The sequence below is a fragment of the Octopus bimaculoides genome, chromosome 10, assembly GCF_001194135.2.
Source record: "Octopus bimaculoides isolate UCB-OBI-ISO-001 chromosome 10, ASM119413v2, whole genome shotgun sequence".
NCBI classification, from domain to species: Eukaryota; Metazoa; Mollusca; class Cephalopoda; order Octopoda; family Octopodidae; genus Octopus; species Octopus bimaculoides.
The window spans coordinates 16,308,855-16,318,717 of record NC_068990.1 but is presented as its reverse complement, the minus strand read 5'-3'; the positions used below and the strand labels follow the sequence as shown (position 1 = coordinate 16,318,717).

At 32.6% G+C, this 9,863-nt stretch overlaps 1 protein-coding gene across 5 annotated transcripts in view; it reads right to left on the bottom strand.

Moving 5' to 3' along the window:
- The window catches only part of LOC106879980 (extracellular sulfatase Sulf-1), a 206,452-nt gene that overhangs the window by 20,496 nt on the left and 176,093 nt on the right, over nucleotides 1-9,863 (bottom strand). The gene's annotated exons all lie outside the window — the stretch shown is intronic.

The following is a 9,863-nucleotide window of genomic DNA, read 5'->3' as shown; positions in this document are numbered from 1 at the left end:
AAATATACACATGCATAGAAAACACATATTTAGTTGTTTTTTTGTTTTGTTTTTTTGGGGCTTAAAATTTCTATCACATCATTTCATTCTTATTAGAAATCATCAGTATGACATATAACCCAAGGTAAATAAATTAAACTATGTTAAACATTTTACAAAGTGAGACATTTCTTCTAGATGAAAAACAATTTCAGTTTAGAAGACATTCATGAAATGTGTTTCTTTTTCTTCTGCTTCTTCATAGACAATAAGTAGTTCAGCAATTGAAAGAGAGAGAGAGAGAGAGAGAGAGAGAGAGAGAGAGAGAGATTTCCTACATACAAATTACTTCAACCTTGCAAAAGTGTTCTTAATGTCATTACTTAGTATGGTTTTGACTGCAAATGAATTTCATAGTAATTTAGCCTTCGTTATATGTTAGAAGAGATATAATTTCAGAGACATATCACCTTGACTATCATTGTCAGTATGTGTGAATATTTCTAGAATTCATAATTAGAGTAATTCAGACACAGGATGCACTCTGGTGGCTAGTTATTGGAAGGGAGATAATCACTTCAAGCAAAATCAAGGTAGGACTGAAAGTGTATTTTATAACGTAAAAAGATTAAACAGCTTCAGTAAAGGAATTTTGTTTTGTGTATAAAAAGAAAATAGTAAGGTAGGTGAATGAGTGAGAAAAGTGCCAGTGAATAGAAGTGAAGAAGAAAAAGCTGAAGTGGTAAAATAGGTAAAAAATACAAAACACTCTAAAGTTACAATAGGAGAGCTAAGGGATTGACATTAAGGGGGCAGGGAAGACATGGGATCTCGGAGAATCAGGTGATTGACTAAGTAGTGCAGACTTGAGTTGTAAGGGAATATAAGAAACAGTATATGTGGTCATGATTATTACAGTAGAGAGGCTGTCAGGAGGAAGAGGTGGAGAACAGCTAGAGCTGAATGTTAACAGAGAATATGTCTAAAAGTAAGATAGCTAAAGAGGAATAATTCTCTGGGGACTATATAATATAGAAAATAATTTACAATATTAATGATAAAGTTAATAGTAAAGGATTGTTTTTTGACAAGAACAGACCATCACCTGCACATTATGAACACAATCTAACCAGCAAATTCACATCTATCATAATGGATCATAATTAACAGGATATTATATAAGATTCAGTTAGAGAAAACTTGTGTTATTGTGATCTTAACCCTTTTGATACCAACCTGCCTGTGACTGTTCCTTGTTCAATGATACAAACACATCTAGCAATCTAAATTAAAATCTTTCATCAAAATTTCATGTCAATGTTCAAACAACAGTTCAATAATGACAAAGTTATTTTGCTAAATTCTTCATTATTTTCAAAACTAATCGAAATGAAGGCCATGTATCTCAACAGAAATATAACAAAAAAGACTTAGTGATCTAAATTAAAACCTTCCATCAAAATTTCACATGAATTTATGTTCCAAACACCAGCTTAATAATGACAAAGTTTATTTTACTAAATTCGTCATTGTTTTAAAATTCAATTTTAAAGAATACAGCATCTTTCAACAGAAATATAGTAACAAATGGGTTAATGGTTTCTGATTTAGGCACAAGGCCAAGAATTTTGAGGGAAGTGCAAATAATTGGTACCACTGAGCCCAGTTTTTGACTGGTACAAATTTTATCAACCCTGGAGGGTTGAAAGGCAATGGAGACCATGGCAAGATTTGAAATCAGAATGTAAATAGTTGGAACAAATAATGCAAAGCATTTTTTACTTTCAATGTTTTAACGATTCTACCAGCTCACCACTTTAATTAAGATCTTACTATAATGATAACCAAAGACCAATCAGTGTACTTTTGGAACAAGAACTGCTTCCAGAAATATTTACTCAATTTCTGGAAAGTAATTGACCACTGATGGAATCTTCTGATAATGTGGGTTTTTTTGTGTCTCTTGACGCATTCCATCTTTGACAAATTGATGTAAATCCAAAACCTTCAATAGTTTTGTTTAAACAATAAATAACATTTCACAGAAACAGTTTGCTAATGGCAGTTGTCAGAATATTATTTTAAAAAGCTGCAGGAATTTTTGTTTGTTTTTGTTTTAATCTAAAAGGAAGCCTTTGACAGAAGAAAACGGAATACAATATTGTTTAGTAAGTATTAAAGGCAAAAAATATCTGTGCAGATCAAACAAACTAGGAAAATTTTCTAATATTTCAGAAAGGGCAAAAATAGAAAGAATGTAAAAAAATATACAAATAAATAAATAAATTATTAATCAGAGAGCAAAACTAATGAAATAAAAGAGAATAATTGAAAGTGTGAGGCCTTATGTAGATGAGATAATTCAAATCTTTTGTTTCAGTTAATTCTAAAAGTAACTTTGTCATTATTAAGCTGGTGTTTGGAGCATAAATTGGTTTCAAATGTTGGCACAAGGCCAGAAAGTTCAAGGTAAGGGTTAAGTCGATTACACTGACCCCAATGCTGGTACTTTATTGATCCCCAAAAAGATGAAAGGTAAAGTTTACCTTGGCAGAATTTGAACTCAGAACATAAAGACAGATAAAATGTCAAAGCATTTTGCCTGGCATGCCAACAATTCTGTCAGCTCACCACCTTTAGGTGACATAAATTAACATGAATTTTGATGAAAGGTTTAATATCACAGGGAGTTTCTATTAAAGAACCAGGGACAGATTCAGATGGGTTAGTACTGAGAAATAATGCTGCTACTTAGAAACAATATCAAAGAAGTGTCATTAGAGTTTACAGATCGTTTCAACCATAAAGATTAATTAATACTGTTGTACACCAGATGGCAAGAAATTTAAAGAATCTTAACAACAAAAATTTATTCTGGCCCAAAACCTGAAATGGCTCAAATTATGTGTGAGTACTTGTTAGTTTATCTTTTATCCTATTTCAGTTATTTGATAGTGGCCATGCTGGGGCACCAATTTGAAGGGCTTTAGTTGAATAGATTTACCAAGGTACTTTTTTATGTGCTGATACTTATTTTATCATTCTCTTTTGCCAAACCATTAAGTTATGGAGATTGAAACAAATCAACACCAGTTGTCAAACAGTGGAGGGGACAAACACACACACACACATGATAGACTTCTACATAGTTTCTGTAATGCAGATTACTCATAAAGCTTGAGTTGGCCCTGGGCTATAATAGAAGACAGTAGCCCAAAGTACTGCACAGTAGGACTGAATTCAAAACCACATGGTTGCAATGCAAATTATTTAACCATACAGCCATGCCTGCAACATGGGTGAAAATAATAATAATGGTTTCAAATTTTGCTACAAGGGCAGGAATTTTGGGGAAGGGGATGAGTTGATTACATCAACCCCAGTGTTCAACTGGTACGTATTTTATCAACCCCGAAAAGATGAAAGGTAAAGTTGACCTCAGCGAAGTTTGAACTCAGAACAGCAACGGGCAAAATACCGTTAAGCATTTCATCCAGCGTGCTAACATTTCTGCCAGCTCACCATAATAATAATAATAATAATAATAATAATTGTCAGGAAGAATGATGTAGCAAATAAGTAATCTTTTAGTTTATGCTAAGAATGAATAGGATTAGTGAAAAGCTGATTTATTGTTTGTCTAAGAAATAAATAAATCAAAACTAAAATATGACTTTAAACGTATGTAAGAGAGAGAGAGAGAGAGAGTATGTGCGTGTGCACACACACACACACATACTACAGATGCAGACATGGCTGGGTGGTTAAGATGTTTATATTCAAGTGAGTACAGAGTTATTGAGTACATGTATTTGTGAGACATTCACCCACTTACAAACTAATTGACTGAACAACTGAAATAAACAATGGTGAACCTGACAGACATTCATTTACTTATATACATATATATATTATATATATATATATATATATAAATGTAAATAGGTCCCTGTTGGGTTCAGTCACACACACATACTTCTAATTCCTTTGCAAGATTCTTGATGTGAACTCATGTGAAACATTTTGTGGTATCTCAGGGAGGATCATTATGCCAATAAACACACACATGCATTGGTTCTAATTTCACTTCTTTATTTTTTTTATTATTATTTGTCAGTTGGTTAACTATTTAACCAATTAGCTAATCAATCACTTGAATAATCATTTGGTTAGTTAATCAATCAGTTTCATTGCCATTCACAGCCTCATCAATAACATACCCTCTCTATTCTGCTTCAGATCTCTTGAATCTATCTGTCTATCCATCCACACACACATAAAATGGACTCTTCCATTGATTTTAACATATGAGGGTCCAACAACCAATATTATAGTTATTAGATTACCCACTTCAATGGTGAAATCTTGTGTAAGGCCATCCACACTTCTGGGAAATTCTGGTAGCAGAAAGCTGGTAATATATTTGCCACAAGCTCAATGAAAATAATAGGCTTTTCTATTAAAGTTGTCCATCTGGGTTAGTTGCCATTACCCAAACAGCCATTTTATAGTAGGAGGAGGTTGGTTAATACAATTGGCTCCAGTACTTGACTGGTACTTTATTTCATTGACACTAACAGGATAAAAGGAGGGTGTTAGTTAATATAAACAGCCCAATAATAATAATATTTTTTCACGTAACACATACATGGAATATCTGAAATGTGACAGGATTCTCTGATAGTTCTTAAGGATTATGAAATAAGGAAGAAAACAAAAATTGCATCGAATCAAAAGTAACTCACTGATTAGAATGAGGGCAAGGCTGAGGTCTGATCTCAGGATGTTGGGTCTCACAAGCTGTTAAGGACTGAAGAGATTCATTTGTATGTCACACAGAATACCTGTGCCACCAGTTCCACTATAGAAAAGTGAATGCTAAAAGATTGGAGATGACGATGATGGCAATCGCAACAATGATGACAGTGTTCAATAATTTAAGCCACTCTTATACGTAACCTTAGCTTTTAACAGACATATACACAGGTGTGATTAAGCCTCAGAGAGGCTCTGCCTTGAGTAGACACTGCACAAATTCCTCAGAGGTGTTGTAAAGCTCTTCTTTTAGTGGTGATTAAAGTCACCGCAATATCAGAAACTCTTCTATATGATCAGAAGGTATCTCAGGGTCACAGTTGTCTTACCCCTCAGCCTGCATACTTCCCCTGAGTGGGGCAGCAAGGACTGACTTAGCCTTCAATAATGTTTAACATGTTTAAAAGATTGAGCACAAAAACTCTTACTAGAAATAATGTTGTGAAGAAAAGATAACCATAGAACATTACTTGTTTGACACACACACACACATTATCATTTAATGTATATTTTCCATGCTGGCATGGGGTGGATGATGACAGGAGCTGGCCAGCCAGAGAGCTGCACCAGACTCCAATTGTCTGTTTTGGCATGAGTTCTATTGCTGGATGCCCTTTCTAATGCCAACCACTTTACAGAGTGTACTGGGGGCTTTTGTGAAATTGAGTATTTATTATCACTTGACAGACAGCAGCACAGATCAGTAAATGCAGGAGCATCAACTGTTGATGATTCAGTAGTCTGGATGCCTCTGGCTGTTGAGACACAAAAATGTCAAAACACAGGCTGTCCCAGAGTCACTTGCACTAATAATAATAAAAAGAGTTAAGTGTGTTATGAACACACATTTGTCATTAAAGGAGAAGTTGCTTTCCTGTGACAAATCACAGCACCAATTAATATATACACATTCAAATCTACTGTTAAGAGTAAATATATAAGTCATCACACACACACACTACCCCATGCACTGGTTCGATAAATAACTAATGATTGACCATTTATGATTGAACTTATTTTAATAATGAGTTGCTAGTCTTACAGACTTTTCTCTAGACAATCTGATCCTATTCCCGACATTTAGGTGCACTCTGACAGTCTTAATTGGACACCTTTATTTTCTCCTGCTAAAAACATAAAAAATCCCCATCTGCAGAGGATTTGAATTCATGGTTTGGAAGTAAATGATCCAAAAAGAGCCAATGAATTCACTTTTACACCTACACACACATATATACACCCATTCAACCACTAAACAAATAATATGACAATAAGTGCTTAGTTTATTGATTAACTGACCTACATGTTAACTGAATTAGTATGCAAGTGGTTGAGTATTCCAGATATGTGTACCCATAATGTAATTTTCAATCAGAATAACACAGTGTGACAGAGCTGAATCCTTGAATTGCAGTACAGTGTACATCTGACAGGTTTCCACAGTTTTTGATTCACTTAATTTTACTCACAAGATTTATGATAACAGATATAAGTCAAATATGTCGTGCAATGAGATTGAACCAGAGATCTAGAGATTGCTAAGCAAACTTCTTAACCATTCAGTCATGCTACATCCATAAACTCTTTCCTTTCTTTCCCATATACACATAAACAGAGGAATTTAGTTCCTTTGTTACCACATATCTCTTGAAATACACTGCCTTTGTTTCAATGATTTTTGGAAATAATGAAGAATTTACAAAAATAACTATCATTATTAAGCTGGTATTTGGAACTTAAATCAATATGAAATTCTGATTAGATCACTTTTAAACAAGAACTTTGTATCATAGAACCAGGAATGTTCTCAAGCGCATTGGTATCAAAAGGTTAATAGATACTGTCCCTCGTCTGCTGGTTCACAATGTCCATAAGTCTAGAGGTTAACAAGAATTAGAAACTAAGAATACAAAACCTTTTATCATCTGGGAAGCAGGTTTGTTTGGTAGGAACTTGAAACAGTGCATTCAGTAAAAGCACTGAGGAAACATAAGATGCAGTGGAAGCTCTGAAAGATACTCAGAGCACCAGAACTTGAAATGTCATTTAAAGGTGTGTTTAACAGCAAGAAAACTATGAACTTTATGATTGTATACTAGATATAAGCTTAGTTACCAAAGTACCTGAACTACTGATGAAAGTGGCTGTAGAGAAAGGACAACAACAAGAGTTAAAAATGAGAAGGAATCCAGAGAGGTAATACCTCTGCTGGCATCAAATTGTATAAAATATATGTGTAAGTAGTTTCATAATAGTTGTAGTGAAACAGAAAAGCAAAATATCTGTTGAGGTCTGCAGAGAAATGAGTTGAATAAGATCAAATAGATATGCAATGTCGGCTTTCATCTAAGGTAAATTGCCAAGAAAGCAAAGAGAGAAGATACCATCATCATTGCTTTAACATCCACTTTTCCATGCTTACAGGAGTCAGATGCAATTCATTAAGGCAAATTTTCTATGGCTGGATATCCTTCCTGTTGCTAATCCTCAGCTATTTCCAAATAAGGTAATATCTCCTCCATAGCCAGGCATCTTTCCATGGAAGATTGGAAGCAGAAGTCATTGTTTGCAATATAAGGAAGCCTGTTCAAAACTATTATGCAATGTCAAGACAAAAGAGATAATAAACTTATCCCCATATATATATATTTACATATACATATTTACATATATATATATATTTATATATACATATTTACATATATATATATATTTATATATACATATTTACATATATATATATATTTATATATACATATTTACATATATATATTTATACATACATATTTACATATATATATTTATACATATTTGCATATATATATTTATACATATTTGCATATATATATTTATACATATTTACATATATATATTTATACATATTTACATATATATATATTTATATATACATATATATATTCATATATACATATATTTATATATATATATATATATACATATACATATATATATATATTCAAATATGAATGAGAAGCAGCCTGGGGGTTATAAACAATATCGAACATACATACAGAAGGTATGTGTTTTGCCAGTTGCTGTGATTTATAGGCCTAAGAGAATATGTGTTTGTATGTTCAATACTGTATGCATATATGTATATATAGCATCATCCATTAATGTCCTTTTTTATATGCTGGTATGAATTGAATGTTCAACAGGAGACTGTCAGAGGATTGTGTCAAGCTCCAACATCTGCTTTGGCATGGTTGGTTTCTCCAGTTTGATGCTCTTTCTAACAATGACCACCTGACAGAGTATACTGGGCACTTTTTATCATGGCAGCAGCACTGGTAAGGTTACCAAGTACTCACAAAATAAGACCACCTTCAACTGACTGGAGTGTATTATTGAAGGGTGAGGGACAGAAAGAGGTGACTATATAGCCTTCCTATCTAGAAAGAAAGAGGGATGTGAAGTCAAGGTAAATACACACACACACACCAAACCACACCACACCATACACAATCGGCTTCTTTCCGTTTCTGTCAACAAAATCCCCTCACAAGACTTTAGTTGGTCCAAGGTAACAGATGACACTTACCCAAGGTGCCACACAGTGGGACTGAACCAAAAACTATGTGGTTGGGAGGTAAAGTTCTCAATCATACAGCCAGGCCTGCATCTAAACTATCAGATTCTTCGAACATGCAACTGGATTCTTAAAAATAATTATAATTTTAATTTAGAGTACCAATTTTTAAAATTAAGCTTAAGAATCCAACATGAATCTGTACTAAACCAGGAATTACAGAATTCCACTCTTATAAATGTTATCCACATATTTCACAATAGTTAATAATTGTTGAAGATGTTAGTAAACAGTACCATAGAATATTTGTCAACAAATATTTTTTCATTTCTAATAAACAAAACCAAACCATAATCACTATATTTGGTAATAACAAATGCAAGTGTTAATTTTGGGTTCGTTATTTTAAAGATAACATCACAGCATATACTGATGAGGGTGAGGGAGACTTAATAATTATAATTTCTAATTTTTGGCACAAGGCCAAAAAAATTTTAGGGGAGGGGTAAGTTGATTATATTGATTCTAGTACTTGGCTGGTCCTTTATTTTATCAACGCTGGGAAGGATGAACAGCAAAGGTAACTGGGCAGATTTTGTGATGAGTCAGAAGAAATGCTTCTAAGTGTTTTGTCTGACATACTAATGATTCAGAATGCCACCTTATATTATAATAATGATAGAATCAAATTTATTATAGAATTAGTTTTGATTGGAATGCCAAATCTTGTCTAACAATTTATTCAACTAATTGTGATAACTTACTTTTGCAAAGCTTTTCTCGAGAAAAATCTAGCAAAAATCTTCACTTCTGACTGAATAAACCATGAAACAAAACTTCATTTTCAGCCAAAACAATTTTATAATAACTAAATATAGATATATGGAAATACAGTTAAATATATTTAACCAACAATAAATACAGTGCACTCAATGAAAGCCATATTCTTTTTTAAAATTAAAAATCATTAAATAATTAAATTTGTAATAATTGCAACATATTTTCAAATCAAAACACAAAAACCACTCCATGATGCATTAAATGTGTGGATTTTAAACGGCAGGATTAACATTCTCTGTCGTTGAATGCCTCATAGATGGATGAACATTTTTATTCAAATGTATACCTTGTAGTGTTAAAAGACCACTGGAAAACTTGTATGGATATAACTAATTCAGAAAAGCAACAAAATAAATTCTAAAGCACAAAATCCCTTCATGAAGATTAAGAAAAAATTATAAAAATATAATAGCATAAAAAAGCAAAAAAAAAAAAAATAAATAAATAAATAACCAACAAAAAAAACAATGAAACTCAAATATTAAAAGAAAAATATCTTTAGTAGGATAAATAAAATTTTGATTAAAATCTATGTGAAAAGAAATTAACTGTGAAAATTTCCATCTCACATAGGAGAAGGAAGTTTCATCTGAAATTTACAAACATCGAAAGCAGATAAGATATGGTTTTAATCTGAGTGAAAACAGAGAAAAAATATAATCTAAAACTACAGAAATTA